The sequence below is a fragment of the Vitis riparia genome, chromosome 17 (assembly GCF_004353265.1).
Source record: "Vitis riparia cultivar Riparia Gloire de Montpellier isolate 1030 chromosome 17, EGFV_Vit.rip_1.0, whole genome shotgun sequence".
In the NCBI taxonomy this organism is placed as follows: domain Eukaryota; kingdom Viridiplantae; phylum Streptophyta; class Magnoliopsida; order Vitales; family Vitaceae; genus Vitis; species Vitis riparia.
The window spans coordinates 2,352,458-2,373,882 of record NC_048447.1 but is presented as its reverse complement, the minus strand read 5'-3'; the positions used below and the strand labels follow the sequence as shown (position 1 = coordinate 2,373,882).

At 33.1% G+C, this 21,425-nt stretch overlaps 1 pseudogene; it reads right to left on the bottom strand.

Moving 5' to 3' along the window:
• Window positions 1-15,317: 15,317 nt before the first annotated feature.
• Window positions 15,318-20,781, bottom strand: LOC117903951 (annotated as a pseudogene).
• Window positions 20,782-21,425: the final 644 nt, after the last annotated feature.

Here is a 21,425-nt window from a genome sequence, read left to right as displayed (position 1 = left end):
TCTCCGATTTCAGCAAATGTCCCGTGCTCATCGATCTCATTCGGGAAATAGAGCGTCATAAGGCTCATACGATTTGGAGATAATGGGGCACCCAACACAAATGCCGAAGTGCTAGGAGTTCCATCACTCAACTGTAGTTGGTGGACAAGACACTGAAGCTCAACCTCCTGAACAGTGCTGAGTCCCCCAATGATCCCGTCTGAATGCCTTTATAGCTCTAATGCCCTCACAAAGTAATCCGCCAATCTCATGGTGTATAGGCGAACAGGATAGTCAAAGGGTGCGTGAGTCAATCGGGCCTTCACATTCTCCTTGTGCAATCGCGCCATATGTCGATAATCGGCCTCAATGGGGATGAACCCGAGTCCGAATGGTACATCATGATTTAGGATATCCATGAACTCACTAGGCCTGTGCTGATGTCGCCCCAACCCCATGCCTGGTAAATAAGACATGTTCTTCATCATGTCGAGTACCACTGTGTTGTCATGCTGGTCAATTGACATAGCCACGAAGTCTTGGCAAAAATCCTCCATCTCCAGGGTCTGCACCTCATCGAATGTGAACCCAGTCAGGAATAGGTCGTCATCACTTTGACTAATCTAAAGTACTGACTCAGAAGAAATAAACATATCTCCTACAAACTACACTATGACAACCTGGCCATCATGAATGAACTTCACCTTTTGATGAAGGGAAGAAGAAATGACCCCTACTCTATGAATCCAAGGTCGGCCCAATAGCAGGTTAAAGGATGTAGGAATCCTTAAAACCTAGAACAAAGTGATAAATGTGGTCGGACCTATCAACAACTCAATCTCTAAAGTACCCATGACCTCCCTCCGAGTGCTATCTTATGCTCGGACTGTCTGAGCTGAGGGACCAAAGTCAGAGGGCGCATAGCCGAGGGCGATGGTAGTGGCTAGAAGAAAGACATTTAGGACTAAGCCATTGTCCAAAAAAACATATGGGACTCAGCGGCCCGAATAACTGACTAAGATATATAGTGGACGTGTATGGTCTGAACCCTTTGACAACAAGTCATCATTAGAGAATACTATGCAAGTGGCTCTGCCAACCGTCACCATATGGATTAACCCCTCCGGAGTAGTGGTAGTCATGACTCTGATCTGGCTCAAAGCTCGAATCAATATATCTCTGTGAGTGCTAGAAAATGCTAGCAAGATCCAAATAGAAATATGAGCCTGGGTGCTCTATAGCTACCTCAGAATCTCATCATCCTTTCTCCTAACCTCCTCAGAAGCAGATGTCCCCTCCAAGGATCTAGCGGTTGTGGGAGGCGGCTATCGTAATACCCTACCCTAGTGAAGAATATAATGTACATTAGGAATATGACAAACATCAACATACGGAGTCTGAACCTCCTCAACATCTGGAATCAAGACAAATGACATCTGAACACTGTAATGTGGGAAAGTCAGTGGCTCGACAGTGGTCATACTCTCCGGCAGTACACAACCCTCTGCATGCCTCCGAAGAAACGGGGCGCTTCCATGCAAGTTGGTCATCATCTCTACACATGCACAACCTTAACATCCCAAGGGGTTTCCTATAGTGAAAGCTTTCTCAACTCTTAACACTCAATAGTCAACTAAAGTGCACAGTGAGTGGTATGGGTGCATCCGAACATCCTATGAAGCTAAAGTAGAAAAGAAAACACATTGGTCACATAAATATCCATGAAACCTAGCTTTGGGCTATATAGGTCTTCAAAGATCGGACTCCAATCAGTATCAATATGTCTACCTCCTCCAGAATGCTCCCAAACATCGATATAGCCTGTCGCTAGACCCTACTCCTAAATAACTGGTTCAATTAGAGAAACAAGCACACACAAGGCCTCACACTTGCAAATGTAAGAACTAAAATGAAGGAAATGATTGAAACCATAGGATTGGAGGTAAGGGGATAGATATGCGACCCACACGGACAAGCAACATGCAAACACACAAGAGAAGAGCAGTCATGCAACAGGCAGTCAAGCAGAACGCAGGTATATCATCCATGTCCACACATAAGCTAAATGATAATATGACAATCAAAATGAATAGAAACAAGGATAGTATGCTCAAAGATGGTCAAGATAATATACAAGAAAATGAGTCAATCACTAAGACAACAAGTTATACAACAATGCGAACATACATGTCAAAGTGAGCAAGATAATCATGGCAAGAGCAAAAATCAATATGCTAAGACAATCAAGAGAATCAATCAATATCATCAGCATGTCAATGTCCCAAATGGATATAGCAGTCAAACATGGAAAGTCGCCACATCAAAATCCTTAATGTGCTATGATCATTCAAGCATAGAGAAGCACAGAAGGAAGGTATCCATCAATCGCCTAATCAAACGCCACATTTGCCTTATCTTAAGTTTAAGCTTGACTTTCTAAACAATCCCTAATGAATTCGTTATTTTGTGGACCCTGTATTTTGGCTCAATGCATTCCCACTCGATAGTAAAACTTGTTTTTTTATTTATTTGGTGAAAAATTGATTTTTTGAAGAAGACTTGGAGTCACCACTTATTTTTGTTTTATTTTTTAAGAGAAAACAAAATATAAAAGAAAACCTTAAGTGTGACTCCTTATTTGGAAAAGACGGTTTGTGAAAAGTCAAACTTGGGTTCGGGGGTCAAGTTACTTATTGGGAAGGTACGGTAAAGATCGTAGCACCCCTCTAAGCCCCTAAAAATGGGTCTCTCTAAACAAGGTGAAATAAGTTTGGCCATTGATAAGGAAATTAATGGATACTAATGAAATGATCAAATAATAAAATGAATCAAGCATGATAACGAACAAATAAATGAAGTAGGATTGAGAACGTACCTTAACAACAAGTAATAATGCGCTATCATGGAAATAAGGTTAGCTCAAGTATAAAATTATTACATGCATATCAAAGAGCAAGATAAAGATCGAGCAATATTCATTAAGCATAACAATTGACAATCAAAAGAGAAAACTCATATGTAAGGTTCCCACCAAAGCCCAATTTATTTTGCATGAATTAATATCACAAATTATTATTTAGGAATTATGAAAAAAATCATTCATGCTTATTAAAAAAAATCAAAGAAAATGAAAGATTATTTGAAAATCAAAGAAAATTTGTGAATTAAAAAAATATTTGAAAAATGGAGTGGAATTAAAAATATTTGAAAGAAAATTGGAGTTTTGAAAATTATTTGAAAATTGAAGTCTTGAAAATTATTTGAAAATTGGAGTTTTGAAAATTAAATTTAAGAATTGGAGTTTTGGAAATTAAATTTGAAAGGAATTGGAATTTTGAAAATAATTTGAAAATTGGAATTTTGAAAATTAAATTTAAGAATTAGAATATTGGAAATTAAATTTTGAAAGAAATTAGAATTTTGAAAATTATTTAAAGATGGAATTTTAAAAAATAAATAAATGAATAAATAAATATAATAATGACAATAACGAAAATAATAATGATTAAATAAATAAACGTGAAAATTGGAATATTTGAAATTGGAAATTAAATTTGAAAATCGAAATTTTGAAGATTTATTAAAAGATGGAATTTTAAAAATAAATGAATAAATAAAATAATTATAATAATGATTAAATAAATAAATGTGAAAATTGGAATTTTGGAAATTGGAAATTTAATTTGGAAATCGAAATTTTGAAGAATTATTTAAAAATGGAATTTTAAAAAATAAATAAATAGAATAATAATAATAACGAAAATAATAATGATTAAATAAATAAATGTGAAAATTGGAATTTTGGAAATTGGAAATTAAATTTGGAAATTGGAATTTTGAAGAACTATTTAAAAATGGGAGTTTTTAAAAAATTAAATTTGAGGATTGGAATTTTGAAAAATTATTTGAAAATGGAAATTTGAAAATTAAATTTAAGAAAAAAGAATTTTGAAGAATTATTTGAAAATAGAATTTTGAAATTTTGATTTGAAATGAATTGGAGTTTCGAAAATTTATTTGAATGTTGCATTTTAAAAATTAAATTCAGAATTGAGGAATTTTTGGAAAATTAAATTTAAAATTTTGAATCTTGGGAAATTAAATTTAAAATTAGAATTTTAGAAAATTATTTCAAGAATTGAATTTTGAAGAATTAAATTTAAAAAATTGGAGTTTTGGAAAATTGAATTTAAGAATTGGAGTTTCATAAACTAAATTTAAAATAAGATTTTACAAGATTATTTCGAAAATTATGTTTTTTTTTATTTATTTAAAAAAAGGAATAGATAAATGAGTAGATAAATAAACTTGGAACTTTAGAATTTTAGGAGATTTTAAAGAGTTATTTGAGAATAAAAAAAAAAGAATAAACAAAATAGATAAAGAAATAAAGCTTTTAGCATTAAAAGTTATAAAAAAAATGAATAAAAAGATGGCATGGCTCTGCATGTGCATTGTTTTTCCCAACCACATCTGACTGTCATGATTGCTAATAGTAAAGTTTGAACAAGAATTCCACTTAGCATTCCAGTTTAGATAACCTTTGATGCCCGAAATGAAACAACCATCCTAAGAGAAACCAAAAGTAATTGCAATCCCAACAAAACCAACCTTGAGCTTATAAACCAAGAGCCAAATAACAAACACGTGGACCAAAAAAGCTAACCCAGAAACCCAAGCAATCACTGCAGCCCAACAACATCACCTCAAACACCTTCTCCAAAGTCGTAGCTCCTTCTAAACACACTCATCATCATATAGTCCAAAGACCCTGAAATGCAACATCTTCTTCACTTTCACCTCACCTTTCTTTTCCATCATCTCATCCACCATTTTCAACCCAATAGTCTTCTGAAACTCCCCAACACCAGCGGTTCTCCTCGGCCTGAACAAACTGGTGGTCGAAATCCTCCTTAGATTTCTCCACCTTAAACCATGACTTGCACACTAGAGATACCGCATTGTGGTGTCGATGCGACGCCAGGAAGTCAAACACGTGCTCCAAAACCTCATCAGGAAAATAATTCATTCTTCAAAAGCACGCAATAAAACTACATATACAATAAATCTAGCTCTAAGTCAATCCAAAAGTCCACAACCTTCCAAACAAACAACCAAGATCTAGTTTTGAATTCTTACTCAATTAAACAAAGCTTTTTTTTTCTTATAAAACCAAGATCCCGGGCAAAAATTCTAGATATCTCACTCGATCTTCGAAAAGATCCTTTGAAACAAGTCATTTAGATCTACAGATCCACAACTACCTCAGACTCAAAGAAAATGGTAACCCTAGAAACGAATTTCTTACATCTCTTCCCTCTCAGCTTAGATCTGAAACAAGAGAAGAAGAGAAGAAGAAGAAAAAAAACCACAAAATTTCTCGAGCGAAAAAAAAACTTCTAGGACGAGAAAATATAGGAAAATATTTTCCCAGTGATCATTTCTTGATCAAAAAGTGGTGATTACTGCAATGGAAAACATCAAGAAAAAAAAAAACAAATTTATAGATTTAAGAATCTAAAACTTCCATAAATGATAAAAAAAAAAAAACTGAACTAAATCGAAATCGAATAATGATACTACGAAATGGAAGGAGCTCTTGGCAATCAGAGGGAGCTCTCCTCACTACTCTCCCTCTCTCATTCCTATTAAAGCTCAAAGAGAAGCCCAAAAAACCAAAAAACAACTAAAATAGAGCAAGCATGAAAGTAAACTCGGATTCAACACATCTCAATGCACAACAAAATAAACCAACGATGCTCAAGCACCAAGAAGAGATGATTAAAAAAAATAGTTATAATGAGGAAGAATGAATAAGAAATGCACAAAGAAACCATACCTGAAATGCTCATTTCTCTAAAATATTTGTAGACCCCCCTCCCTTTAAAAAAAAGCTCCCCTCGCTTCCTTCAAACAACTCACCCTATATCTTTCTTCTGAGTCAAACCTCACCTACTCCCCAACCCCCTCACATGTCTCTCTCGTCTCATCTTTAGACCTCCTCTGCAAGCCTCCACCAGCTTCCTGACCTTACTCAGATCATCATTCATTTATCTTGTTCCAATCACCCCCTCTACTAGCTACTCCTCTAAACGAAATGCCTAGTTTACCTTGTCTTAATGAGGGGTGGTAAAAAAAAAAAAACGAAGCCTTGGTCCATTGAGGGGTCTACAATATCATATCATTTCCCTTCTAATTCCTATTGTTAGCCCAAGGGTTCTCCTAATCAAGTTTTGATATTGATAACAAACCATGGTTAAGTTACTAATTGGTTTGAATAATAAAGAATTCCACATGTTAATTTGAAAATTCATCAAAAGACCTAATGGATGCAAGATCAAGACCTTTGGAAGACCCTTTAATCATAGGAAACATATGTAAGATGAATGCATGGGTGCACTTAGGTTTTACATATCATTTCATGCATCTTTGAAAAACTCGATTTATTCTTTAAAGTTGCAGTTTCATCAAAACCCGAATTTTATATAATGAACCTTAAGCAAATCACTTCAAAATTGACATATTAATTTACCTAAAGACCTTGCCTAAGTGTTAGAAGAGAAAAGAACATAAAAAGATAGGTTTTTGGGCCAAAAATAGTGAATCGGTCAAGGCACTGGCCAACTGGCTCAACTAGCCAAGGTATTGATTGATCGGTTTCCTCTTCCTAGTCGAGGTCCGGTTGAGGAGTGAAAAAAGCACTCTTTCTCTTCTAGTAGCCTTTCCTTCTCAGTCGAGGTATTTGCCTTCCCGGTCAACCTCCAATCGAGGTCCGGTGGAGGGTAACGGTCACCTACCAAGCATTAAATGCTCCAACGACTAGTGAACTGGTTGACCCCCAGCTCGACCGACTAACGCTGCTTTTTGGTTTTCTTGGCTCTTGAGGTTAGAAACTTATAAATAGAGAGCTCCACTTCATTTATGAGAAAGAGAACATCTGCATTTATTTGTCTACCCACTTGCTCTTGCCTTAAAAGCTCTCATTCTTTTCTTGGTGCATTAAATCTTCATTTGCATATCTTTTAGTGCACCTTTGTGATTCATCATAGCCTTGAGTTGTATTTGAGTTGTTGTTGAGCTAGGTTGAGAGATTCATATTTTTCAATTGAGTATTAAAACCTTCAAGTGAGTTGAAACTTGAAGAGATTGTGTAAGAGCCCATTGGAGCCAGAATCCAAGTGTAAAGGTGATTGGAAGCTTGGTTGAAGCTTCAAGTTAGTGGAACCCTCACTTGGTTAGGAGCTATAAAATCTGAGTTTAATTTCTCTAACTTTATCTCCTTTTATTTGCTTATCTTGTGCTTAAACTTGTTGTGTTTAAAAAGATTTTTTTTTTAATCCCAGTGTTTTCTCTTTTAAAGATTAGCCTTTATTTTCTCACCTATCATTCCCAAGTGAATTATATATATATTTTTTTAATAAGAATTAACATTAAATTCATTTCAATTTTGATTTTTAAATTTTAATTTTAATTATTAATTTCTAATAATTAATACTATAGGGTACCATGTCTTTTTGGCATTTCCAATGAAATGATTTTTTAATAAGAATTTTGACTTATTATTATTTTTATTATTAATAATCATTCTAAAAATTAAATTAACGAGTTATATAGGTGAGGCCCTTTAATAGAAAGCAATAATGTTGGTAAAGGTAATTAATGAGTCAATTATTTTTTATTAGTGAAATCATTTAAATTAAATTTAGAAGTTATATATATATATATATATATTTAATATTAAAAAAGAGTGGTTTGATGATAAATTATTTGTTTTAAATAATTAAATAACTTTAAATTAATTAAAATAATACATAAAATAACATAAATTAAAAATACAATATTTATAAATAGATAAATCAAATATATTATCATATATGATTATATTAATAAATAATATTGTAATATATTATAATAATATAAGATTATTTGTTACATTTCTTTCAATTATTTATTTTTTTATAATTGAGTAACTAACTTTTATACACCTATCTTATAGGTAATATATGTTTGTAATCATATAAGCTTTTATTTTTATCATATTTCATTCAAATTATTTAAATAAAAATCTATTATGATAATTCTAGTGATGTAGAATATCAATAATTTAATTTAAAAATTTTAATTTTAATAATTAATTTTTATTAAAGAGCAATGATTTGTATCATATCCTTCATATTATAAATTAATTTTTAATACTTAGTAATGATATGTATCATATCATATATCTTTATATTCATATCATTCAAAGAAATGATTTTTTTTTTTTAATATGAATTTTGAAACTTGGAGTAGGTGAAATTCATTAGATTGGAAGTAATTAGCAATATTTTTAGAATTGGATCAAATATTGAACTGAAAAAGTTATCGTTTCATGATTCACTGATCAGTGACTGAACCACACTTGAACCAGTGACATTATAAATATATAATCCATATTTTATTAAAATTAAGAATAATTGTAAGAAATTAAATATATATATATATATATATATATATATATATATATATATATATATATATATATATAATTTTTAATAATATTTCATTTTTTATATTTGACATATCAAATTAAATGATATGGATAAATATAAATATATTAATATGTTAAATTTGATTAAATAAAATAGGTATAAATATGAATATGAAAGAAAATTCTAATATTTAATTTAATTACATACCTATATATTTTATTATTTTAAGATTTTAAAAATTATTATATTAATTAATTATCATCAATAATTATTATAAAAATAAATGTAGATATAAATATTTATATTTGTTTAAATATTTTATATGATAAAAATTTAAAACAAGGATATATAGAGATATTTACCATGTCATCAATCAAATGAGTCATGTAGTTGAATGGTCCATTGCTTATTTTGATAATCACGAGTCCCAGTTCAAATACCCACAATACCAAGTTCCTTTTTTAATAGAACTAAAACTTATCCTATTTTGGAAACTAATAGAAACCATGAGTTACATAAATACCCAGCACATCCTTAGAAGGCTGCGACATTGTGAGTTTGCAAGGAAGGAGCTTGGGCTAAAGGTGTGAGAGGTCCAACATGTTTTTGGTTCGCCAAACTTTGGTAATTAGTGGTTATGATTATTATTTTAAAAATTTTATGAATTATTTTTTTCACATTGATAATTTAAATTAAATTTAAGAGTTTCTATATAAATTCATTATTGCAAAAGGATAATTTAATGATAAATATTCCTTTAAATGATTTAAACATAATTAAAATAATATATAAAATACCATAATTCATAAATAATTTAGTTAAGAATTTGATATTCATCAATAAATAATATTTATAAATAAATACATCAGATATGTTATCCTACAATTTATGATTGTGTTAATAGATAATAAATTGTAATATATTATAATAATATAAGATTGCCATTTAATTTCTTTAAATTATTTTATATTCTTACAATTAACTTGATTTTACCATTGTAAATGCTTTTGATTCATTTTATAGGTCAATGTCATTATTTTTTAAAAGGCACATGAATAGTTGAATTTATTATTTTAAATATATAAAACTTTTATTAATTATATTTTAATCCATATTAGATAACATAATTTAAATTAAATCTTGTATTTTTAAGAGTAGTTTTTTATAACTTATTTTCGTAAATTTTTTTATAGATATTTTACTATTAATTAAACATCTAGATTGTTGATGCATTGCCAACCAGATATGAGTCCGTCTAGCTTCTCTGGAGTCAGGCGGGCTTCTTTCCTACACAAAAGGATGTCCGAACAGATGGTCCAAACACTCTCCTCCGAAGCTTAAGTAAGAAAATAATAAGAATAGGTCTTAATTATTTTGAATGGCTCTGTATGCGCGTACATTTCTCATGCTTCTCAAGGGGTTTTTATAAAATAGATGAAACCATCACCATAACATTGATGGTGCATTCATGCCTTTTTGTGATGATGATTGCCATTAGAGCAGAAATCAAGCCTTAGCAAGAGAGTCAACTCCATCATCTCTGTGCGGATTAGGCAATCATACCAAACAAAATCTGCTGACTAGTGCCATTTGCTGGCTATCTAGCAAGAGTCTTAGACCATGTAGTTGATTGTGCATTTACATTTGTCAATGTTGCTGATTACGCGTAGCAATTATTAGACATTGACTTTTAGACGTAAGTGTTGTCTAGGTCATTGCTCAAGCACTAGGTGTGGTTATCCATCTATTTAATGTTTGGAATATACGGCTATGTTGGTTAATCCATTTGGAAATCTTAGTTGGCTTAGTTTGTCCATTTTGTCTAGCACCCAGAAAGAAGGAAATCTCTTTCCTCTTGTGCCAGATGGAGTTTGTTTTAGTTCAAATAGATTGATCTTAGACGGATCATCTGCTTCCCTTGGACAGACTAAGGGGTTTTGATTTGGGGGAGGACACGTGGAGGGAAACCCCCCACGATGCCCCTTTAATCTATCTGCTTCTATTCGATCGGGTAGCCGACGAGTTGAGGTAGGACGAATTATCTGTCTTCTCAGGTTATTTGGGCGCTTAGGAACACATGTCATTTGGGACTGTAATGACGAGTCACATCAATCAAGGCTGGTTATCAAGCGGCGCACCTTTTCAATTGGCTTTGGGAAACGTTTCCAGACAGCTTGTCACTTGGAATACTTGGGTTTTTGGATCCTTATAAATAGAGGGACTTTATACTTTTTAGGTCACCTTTTAGCATTTTCCCACTTTGGAGTTTCCCTGCCCGCACTGCACATCCACCGCCACTGCGTTTGCCATCGGTCATGTCTTTTTTCCTTCCTTGTCCACCGCTATGTTTGCCATCGATCACTGCTTTTAACATAGCTTTAAACATCCTACTTCATGGTGGGCCAGTAGTACCCTTGCGTGTAGGCGTAGTGTGCCAAAGTTCATCTGCTTGGATAATTGCCGCATACGCCTTCATAGAGTTCAGCAAAGACATATTTGGCTTCTAGCTCGCTCAAATACTTTAGGTATGGACCTCCAAATGATCGTCTATAGAGTTGGTCATTAATCAACGTGAAACGTGCTGCTTGTAGGCGAAGTCTGTGTGCTTCTTTCTCATATTCTGGTAATTCCCCAGTCTGGAGGTATTTCACGATGTCATGCATCTAGCCTGAGTTCGCTTCATTGGTTCTACACACTGGTTCTGGTGTGATTGAGGGTGTGGCTTTGAGGTAGACAGGTAGCATCACTGCCTTTTTTATGGGAAGAGTGACATCTATTCCGGCCAGTGCGTTTGCCTTCACGTTCTCCTTTCGTGGTACTCGTTTAATGACCTACTTGTCCAAAATTTTCAAGCGATCTTCCATCATGGCGAGGTAGCGAGCCATGCGTTCATCATTTGCTTCACATTCTAGTTGAATCTGTCTAACAATTAGCTGAGAGTCGCTTCTGATTTCCAACTTGGTTGCAACCAACATTCTAGTTAAATCTAGCCTGACTGGGACAAGCTTCATATTCTACTTCGTTGTTGGAGGCAAAAAAGTTGAGAGGGATAGCTAGCTCCATTAGTTCCCCAGTTGGTGATTGTAGGATCAGACCTACTTCAAATTCGGACACTCTGGACGAGCGTTTACATGAAGTGTCCACCATTGCTCTCCAGGGCGATCAATCAAATGTGCTTGTTTTTTAAGAAGTTCAACTATAAAGTCGACCATAACTTGTCCTTTCAATGATAACCTTGGCTAATACTTGATTTCACACTCACTCAACTCTATGGCCCATTTCAACATTCGTCCGAATAGGTTTGGTTTGTGCAGGGTATCTCGGAGTGGTTGGTTTGTGAGTACGGTCACTTGGTGAGCCTGAAAATATGGGCGAAGCTTTCGAGCGACATCCTTTAGTGCTAGGGCGGTCTGTTCTACTTGGGAATATCGAGTCTTAGCGCCTACCATTGCCTTGCTCATGTAGTAGACGGACCTTTGCTCTTTGTCTCGTATCTGATGAAACAAGACAACACCAACAACATAATCATTAGCCTCTGGTAGGTAGCATCAGCGTTCTTGAGCTCGAACGACATGACTTTGTAACAGTATAACCCTTGTGGTGTAACAATGTTGTCTTCTCCTCATCCGACTGGAACATGGGGATTTGGTGGTATCCGAAGAAGGTGTTTAGAAAGGAAAGCATCTCATGCCCAACTGTGGCGTTAACTATCTGGTCTATCTAGGGTAAGGGAAAGCTATCCTTTAGACAAACGTCATTTAGGTTGGTGTAATCAACACAAACTCACCACTTTCCATCATTCTTCGGAACTACTACCACGTTCGCCTACCAGTTTGGATATTTGACTTCTTTGATAAATCCTACTACCAATAATTTGTCAATTTCTTCTTAGATGATTTTTTGCCTGTCCGGATGGAAATGTCGAACCTTTTGCCGAATAGGTCGCGAGGTGGGTGAGATGTTAAGTTTGTGGGAGGCCATAGATGGATGAATCCTCGACATGTCTGAGTGAGTCCAAGCGAAGATGTCCTTGTTGCGCTTAAGCATGCTCTCTAGTAGTTCCAGTTCCTCCTGTGTAAGCAGGCAGCTCGTATAGGTGATTTGATATGTGCCGTGTGAGAGGCACAATGGTTGAAGCGGATCAGTTGCAAATGGATCTTTCTCCATCGGGCTCAGTGATTTCTATTGCCCCCTTGCATTTGATGATTCCGAGTACGTTTGCTCACCTGTCATATGTCCAGACCCTAGTGTCACCTAAAGTCGGTGTAGCTCCATTAAAACCGGGTAGCAAATGCCCTGTGTTCTCTAGGGTAGATGGTGAGTAACCCATAATTAAATGTTTAATTATGCTATAAATATTATTTTTTGAAAATTATAATTTATGTTTTCCACTAATTCAGCTTTCCCATATATAAAGCCAAATACAATTAAAAGTTATCCCACGTACAGCCAATTAGAGTAAAGTGATTCTATTGACAATGACATGGCTGACCAAATGCATGCATGTTTTTTTAATTTATAAACAAAATAATTTTTAATGGTGAATTTGCATATAAAATTTAGAAATTATAAAATGTTTATGATATGTAATTATTAAAAATTATTAGAATAACCAGGTTTTCTAGAGAGTTGGATTCTTTAAAATTTCAAAGTTAATGGATGTGTTTGAAGTTGTTTTAAGATATAAACCCACACCCAAACCGACTTTCTAAAGAAAACCTATATGCAGCCAATCACAATCTAAAAAATATAAAACCCATTCATATCAAGTATTAATCATGGATTGCAGATTTTTCGGTAGATGATCCTTTCCATAGTCATGTTAGGGAGAACTTAAGTGCTAGAAGTCCCTAACTTTAAGACTATGTTTGGTTCCGGGGAATGTTTGAGGAAAAATGTGAAGTAAAGAAAATAAAAAGGAAAAGTATAACGAAATAAAAGTGAAAGAAAATAAAAATAAAAATTTTAAATCAATAATTATTTTCATTTTCTTCAATATGTTTAACGCTTTTGTATAAAGATTAAATAATTTTAAAATATATAAATTTCTTATTAATTTTAATTATATCTGACTTTCTTCAACATGAGAATATTATTTTCTTTACTATTTTTTTTTTCTTTTCTTAATATTTTCTTAGAACTAAACATAGCCTAGAAGTATTTCAAAAAAAAATTCAACTACAAATATTATAATTTCTCAAATAATTTATTCATAGTTTGGAGAAGCAAATATATCCATACTTTGTCCTCATCAAATGTAAAAGTGAAGATAGTTTTCTATTTGATTCCAATGATAATAGAAATAAAAATCAAAACTCATTCCAATTCAAATGAAATCTCGCTTAAAAGTAAGATTTCAATTCATCCTAAGTAGGAGATATTTTAATTCCCTAGTGCAAGTTATTTTTAAAAATATTATTCAAAAAATTAAAAAACTAAAGACTTTTTAGATAAGTTCTTCTTAAAAATAAATTTTTATTTTGATTTTGTAAAAGAAAAAATTGTAAATTCAATTTGTATAATGTAACTAAATTTAATTTATGTCTTATTAAAAATAAAAAATAATTAAAAATAAATACTTTTCAATAAAATATAAGTATTGATAATGTAATAAAATTATAAATTATATTTTTTATAAATATTATAAAAATATAGATACTAATATTAATTGATTTATTTTGTTAAAAATAAATAATAAAAATTAAAAATTAACAATTTCTAATACTATTTATATGATTTTATAAATATCCTAAAAATATAGATATTAGTATCTTATAAAAGCATAATTAATTTATTTGTTAAAAACAATAATAATGCTATTCTATTTTAAATGAATATAAAAATAAATAAAATTTTATTTTTTAAGGTATAAATGAGTCAAATTTTTTATTATATGCATAAATTTATTATTCAACTAGGAAGATGATATTCTGAGTTATTTTATTTAATCTAGAATTAATTAATCACTTTTTTAAATTTCAAATTATTCTTAAAATAGAGAATTTATAACATTAATTATGTTTATTATTTTTTATAGCCTTTACATACATATGGTTTTAAATTATTTTTTCAAATTATTTAACTTATTAATAAATTCAATACAAAGTTTCACTTGATTTGAAATTCATTTTCGATTTTCTATTTTACTTTGTTTTTAAATAACTACAACCAAATAATCGTATAAATAATTATTTTTTTAAAAAAAAAAATCACATGGCCAAATATGTTTTTATTATTTAACAAAAAAATGAAAATTATTTAAAACTATATACAATGTTAGATTTTTTAAAATAAAATTAAAATTTAAAAATCATTTTACACCATATGTATAGATTTTTTTCATTTTCAATTCTCATTTTTTACTTAAATTGAAATAAAAACAAATTATTATTCTAATCTTACATTTCTATATGCATCCAAATATAAGAATTGAAATTACCAAATTCATTCTTATTTAAAAGGGAAGAGGAATGAAAAAAATATTAATTATCATTCCTCATTCCCGCGTGCCAAACACACCCTTAATATATCTCAATTTAGCATAATACTTATAAGACAATGCTTAAATAAAAAAATAAAAACAAAACATCCATAAAATGTCTATAAATTAATTATTAAAAAAAACAATTTTAATTAGTTTTACTTTTTAAGACTAATTTTCTATTTTGAGATATAAAAGTAACCGTATTGATAATTTGATTATTCGAGATTGGGTACGACCTTTTGGTATGTACCAAAAAGTGAATTTTTAGTACCATAGCAAGGTCCAATTGCGTTTGATGAGAACTTTGATTTTAATGGGATAGAAAAGAGAAGATAAAGCTATTGCCATAAACATTCTGTATTAGGAGTAACTTAGCCATCATCTAAACAAAATAGTAAAGAGATTCATGGTACAACTAGTTGCAAGTATAAACCTTACAGATCATCCTTCATAGGTAAAATTTGATAAGTCTTAAGCCCCTAGGAACTTGTCAACCCTGGCATTTGTTGCCCTAGACAGGAACTTCATGCAAATTGGTTGCTTTACTCCTGCTAAAGCAAGAATTGAACTAGGCAAAGTCCATATTCCGTCTCCACAAATCAAGCCAGAAGCTACTGCAGGTCCAAAAGCTTCTGCCTTGGCTTTGTTCATCCTTTGCCATATAAATAATATTAAGCTACCAACACACATATCAATGGCGAAGTAAGGGCCCAGATAAAATGGTATTGCCATTGCCATTGGGATTGGAATGAACTGCGCCCTCTTTCGACCTACAGCATCCCTAACCAAATTCACGAGAATTGCTGCACCAAAAAACACACAACAAAGCGTGAAACAGTTCTTTGGTAAATTGGAGATGCCCTCTACCCCAAGAACAGCCATGTTGTGGTAGACCAGAGCATAAGGAGCAGGGTATTCACTTCCACTCTGCCCAAGGTCATCAAAAGCCTTGTAGAACAGCCAAAAGACACAAGGGGAGATGACACAACCCATTGCAGTACCAATGAATTGGCTCACAAACATTGAGCGTGGTGAAGCTAAGGTTAGATAACAGTCTTGAAATCCTGCATTAGGTCCGAAGCGGTTGATACAATGTTCATCATAACTCCACAGGCTGCCAGGCCTGCTATAACTCCACCATGTGCAGCACCAGCCCATGCTCCAATGCTAAAGATGGCAAGCTTCCCATAGGTGGATGCAAGAGACCAGTCAGTGAGCCCACACCCATATGCATTGCAGAACGCCATGGTAGGAGCAACAAGATAGATAACCAGTATGTAGTACCATTTGAGTTGGGGAAATATGTGAGGAAGTGTGGCCATGGAGATTGCAGCTATTGCAATGTACCCTCCAATAGCAAATGATGTTGGAATTTGATCTTTGAGGAAAACTTGTGTCCGACGAGTATCATTGTAAGAAGTAGATGAGCTCCTAGGAGTGCAGCGACCCTCAATGGGTGGGACACCGCTCATATTTTTGTATTGGAGTTGGTAAAACAATCCCAAGAGAGTTTGACCCAGTACCTTGAAAAGTTATATAGCCCGTCACCTAGGATTGTTGCAATGGCGATGAATATCTGCATTAGGACATAACATAATGTTAGTGAGAAATAAATGAAGTCTGTAACGGGGTTATGATATACTGGCCCCATGGCCATTCTACTAGATAATGACCTTGTAACCTTGAAGACCATGAATGTTGCTTGAGGGAAGGTCTGCAGGGTACCAATCACCCTTTCTAGTTTCTATAAGCGGCCACATAAGTCCCCAAGAAAGAATTCCTCCAACCAGCAGCGATATGTTTACTATATACGGACAAATCATCCCCACTCCAACATAAGTTGCCGAGAAATCAAAGAAAAACCTGTAATTATCAAAACAAGCACTGTCAGTCACAAAATGAATTGAAACTCATTATAAGTAGGTTGCTTAACATGGAATTCTTATCAACAAGTTAATGCCTATATCATGGCACATTGAGGTTATTTAATGTAAAATCTTTGCTACATTCTACAATTTCAATAACTTGTTATAACTTTTGTTCACTAATTAACATGCATCAACACCAATTATTAATGCTATCTTAGAAGGGTGCTACACTTGCATACTTGTATTTGTATGCTTTAAGTCCAAACGTGGGGAAGCCTGCAAATCCGCAATTGTCTCCAGCAGCAAAAAACCATTGGAAGAAACCCCACAAGAAGCTGAAGGAGAAGTACTTGCCCAATGCTCTAACTTGTTTCCTACAACCATCAAATACAAGAAACAATTAATGAGAATCCACAAATTTTCATATGCCTATTTTCTATCTAGATATCTTAAGGGATATCAAACCATGTAGCGCCTTACTTTGCCAACTTGGCTCCTTGAGGAGTGTGGAAACTGTTGATGAGATGAGCAGTTGCAGTACCACTTGGGTATGTCAATTTGAAGTCTACAATCATGATCTGAAACCAATAACATACTATACAAATCAAGATTGCAGACTAACTCCCTTTCTATATTTAGTTTGAGAAAAATTAAAAGTATGTTTAATAGTGATTTTAAAAGTATTTCTAACCTTTTTAATATTTTAAAAATAAAATTTTCTAAGTGATAAAAATGCTAAAAGTGTTTTCTAGAAAACTATCAAATAGACTCTAAATGTCGATGCATATCCTACAAGTAGTTAAATTCAGTAAATTTTCTTGGTTATTGAGTGTGAGTTTGGAGGACAAACCTTTCGAAGAGGCACGACAGAAAAGAGGCCAAGAAAGCTAACAACAAAGAGAAAGCCAATCATCCATGCTACTGTTGGGTTCTTATATTCCTCGTTGCCTCCAGCATTTTCAGATTGTTTAGCAATAGCTTGACTCATTCCGAAAAGGTAGCTTCCAAAACCTCCTATTTATACACAATAAATCAAGACATTCAACATTTATATATATACACATAGGTCTAATAATCTTCACATTTGCTTATTATTTTGGTATTAATTATCCTATACAACAAGTGGCTTACAAAATTAATTGCTTGTTGAGCTACCCGGCTTCCTTTTTGGGTGCATTCAATATATGAGAACAGGAAATAGAAATGAAAAATATATTTCATTTTTTTATTCACTGCTACTACATTTGGATTGTATATTAGAAATAAGAATAAAAAGATAAAATTATTCTACTTTCATTCCTCTCTTTTGTATTTGGTATTTTGATTCGTCTCTATTCCTATTCACAACACAATCTCATTGCATAATAGATCATTTTTTTTAAGAAAAAGGAAGAAAGAAAAAAAATACTAAAATAGAAACAAGTTTAACAAATGAAGTAAAAGGGTTTGGCCTAGTTAAGAAGTTTGGCAACCCTTGTTAAGAATTTAATGTATCTTTTGTTAAGAATCCCTTGACTTGTATAGAAAATTAGTTACTTTTTCATAGAGTTGTAATTTGGGCAGGTTGTTGGTTAAACTAAGGCCAACACAAATTAAGAAATAATTAGCCCAAGCTCAAGCCAACTTGACTTTTAACTCGAGGTATTCAACTCAAACTCAATTCAACCTCATTTTTCTAAACTCATGTTAAATTCGGGTTGATTGGGTTAGATTCAAATTGATTGGGTATAGACTCGAATTAATTGGGTTAGACTCGAATTAGTTAAGTTAATTGGATTGCACGATTCAAAATCCATCTATAGTGATTTTTTATTAAAAAAAAAATCTATATATTTATACCAAAATTTAAATAATAAATAACACAATTTCAAGATAATCATAAAAAATAAAAATAAATTTATATATCTTTCTAAAAAATTAAAAAAGTATATCATAATAATTTGATATTTTCTTTAATTTTTTTTAAATGAATATTATTATATATGATATAAATAATATAAATATTATAAAAACATTAAATCGGGCTCAAATTAAGTTTGAGTTGTTCAAATATTAACCCCAATCCAACTAAAGGTGAGTTTGGGTTGAGAAAACATAATTCAAGTTTAATTCGGGTATTAAAAATATTTGTTTAAGCCCCGTTAAACATCATGTTGGGTTCAAGTTGGGTTCAACTAATCAATTCAAATTTCACCCCTACTTTTTCAATTCATTATGCCATGTCAACCGGATCACTTGTATATATAATTTTTTATTAGGAACATAAGAAAACAAAAAACAAAAAATAAAATAAATAAAATAAAATATAATTTTAAGAATATACAGATTCCCACTTAAACAATTTTTAGACCACTACATAGTAGCTGCTATTTTTAAAAGTTATTTTTGGATGATTGGGCCCTTCTTGCACTCTTATCCTATGGCACGTGGGTGCGTATGAAAATACAGTACAAAAGGGTGTTAAGACTTAAGAGATATGTACATGTGGTGTGGCAAATCACTCCATATGCCCAAAACAATAAAAAAAAATTAAAAGTTTAAATAATTCCAAAATAAAATGGTACTGTTTCTAAATATCTTATCAGCCGAACCTTGAAAAGACTAGAAATAAATGGCCCCTTCTGTTAGCTTGCATTAAATTGGCTCACTTAGCCACCTCTTGGATGAATACTAGTATACGTCGCAATTTGTTCTAATGTCTTCACTATATGGGGAAAAACAAAAAAAGAAGAATGAAAAAACGATAGTGACATATTGTGGTGGAGATTGTCGATGGCCCTATCAACTGAGTTACACATGTGGGGGTGGATATAGCCAGCTTCCGTTATCTGTGGGAAGCTAGTGTTGTATGGTCCCCTTTAATGAATAGTAAATGGTCCAGTTTTCTTAATTTTTCTTTGTGTTGCAGGTTAAAGTGACCGTGAAAAGGTCTTATACATTTTTTTGCTTTTTGCAGTTCTTATTTTCTGGAGACCAGACCTTGATGTGCAGAAAATTAGTAATTTTTAGGAATACAGATGATATGACGCATACACATTGATTCAGGGAGCAACTCTGGGCTCCACATTGATTTTGGGGAAGAAAAAAGGAGATAAAAGGTAGAATTTGCATTTAAATATTGCAACGTTAAGCCCAGCTACTGAAGGGTTACCATATTTTTGGAATTGCCATTTTTCTTCCAAGCCCTGTTTGTTTTGGTATAATAAGCTGCACATACGAAAAGTGGGAAAATAAAAATTTTTACGTTTGACTCTGTGTGGGGTGTAAAACATTCCAGAGTCAAAAACAGAAGGAAAAGAAAAAAGAAACATTTAAACCATAAAAAACCTGCAAATTGAGAAAATAAAAATTGAAAAATTATTAATTTTATATTAATATGGTTTCTTAAAAATTAAATTATTAAACAATAATTTTACATCAAAATTTTCAATCTTTTATGAAGAAAATTTTTTTTTCTGTATTTTTTTTTTGTAGCCAAACATAAAATAATGGTAGTGTTAGGGAAAGGCAAAGGAAAGACATACCGCTGAAGGCGATGCCAGAGGAGGCCACGACGCAAGTCTGGATAACAGTGTTCTCTTGTCGAGTGAAGGGCTGCTTCAAGAGCCCAGACTTGTCAAGAAACTTTGTCCAAACCGAGACGAAGAAGAAACCCAAGAGCCCCGCAGAGACGTTGAGGGAAGGGATGATCCCAGTGGTGAGGTTGAGTTTCATCACTATGAAGGTGAAGAGCACTGACAGTACGAAGCTCACCACGAAGGCCCTCACTGTCAGCTGTTCTCTCCATGATGGTACTTCCTTGCCTTCAAAAATCCGCTCCACCGACATCTCTTCTTCTTTTTCTTCTTGGTTCTCCTTCTCCATCTTCTTCATGTGTTCAGTTTCCACTTCTGAATTGTAGTTTCCATCCAAACCATTCTCTTCATCTCTTTTGTGATCCATTTCTTCTCTGTTTTTCAAAATGGGGACGAATTTGGGTATGAGCTTTGCCGGAGATTATGTTATATATATATTATACATAAATGCTGTAAAATTAACTTGAAATATGCCAAGATTAGTTAATTATCTTTTATCTTTATCACATCAATGTGCACGGGGCACCAAAGGAATGACGATAATAAAGTTTGTAGGGACCACCTCCAAACGCACACGTGGCAACCCCGCAGAGCATTCCTCCATGGGACACGTGGCACATAAACTCTCTATCCGAATTCCCTCAGGGGGGCATACGGCATTCTTAAACTCATCATCCGGAGACCCCACTCTCTTGTCCGGACATATTTTCCAAACCTAGCGCTAGCGTCTTAACCAAAAGCCTTGGCCACAAAACGTAGGCCATCATTGTCTACATTGCCAGAAGCATACTCGACGGGACTCTCCTGAGTCACTTCAGGCAACCTATCACAGCCTACACCCCACCGCCTGCAGAGCGAAAAGACAGGGATGACGACAATTCATTCCTCCCACAATTTCTGACAGCCGTCTATAGGACAATGATGGCTCTGCCACCACCTTAGCACCATCATGACTAGCCAAAAAGTCTTCCCACCATTAAAGGGGACAAAGCTTCTAACACTATAAAAGGCCCTCATACAGTGAAAGAAGGTAAGCTTTCTTACTCAA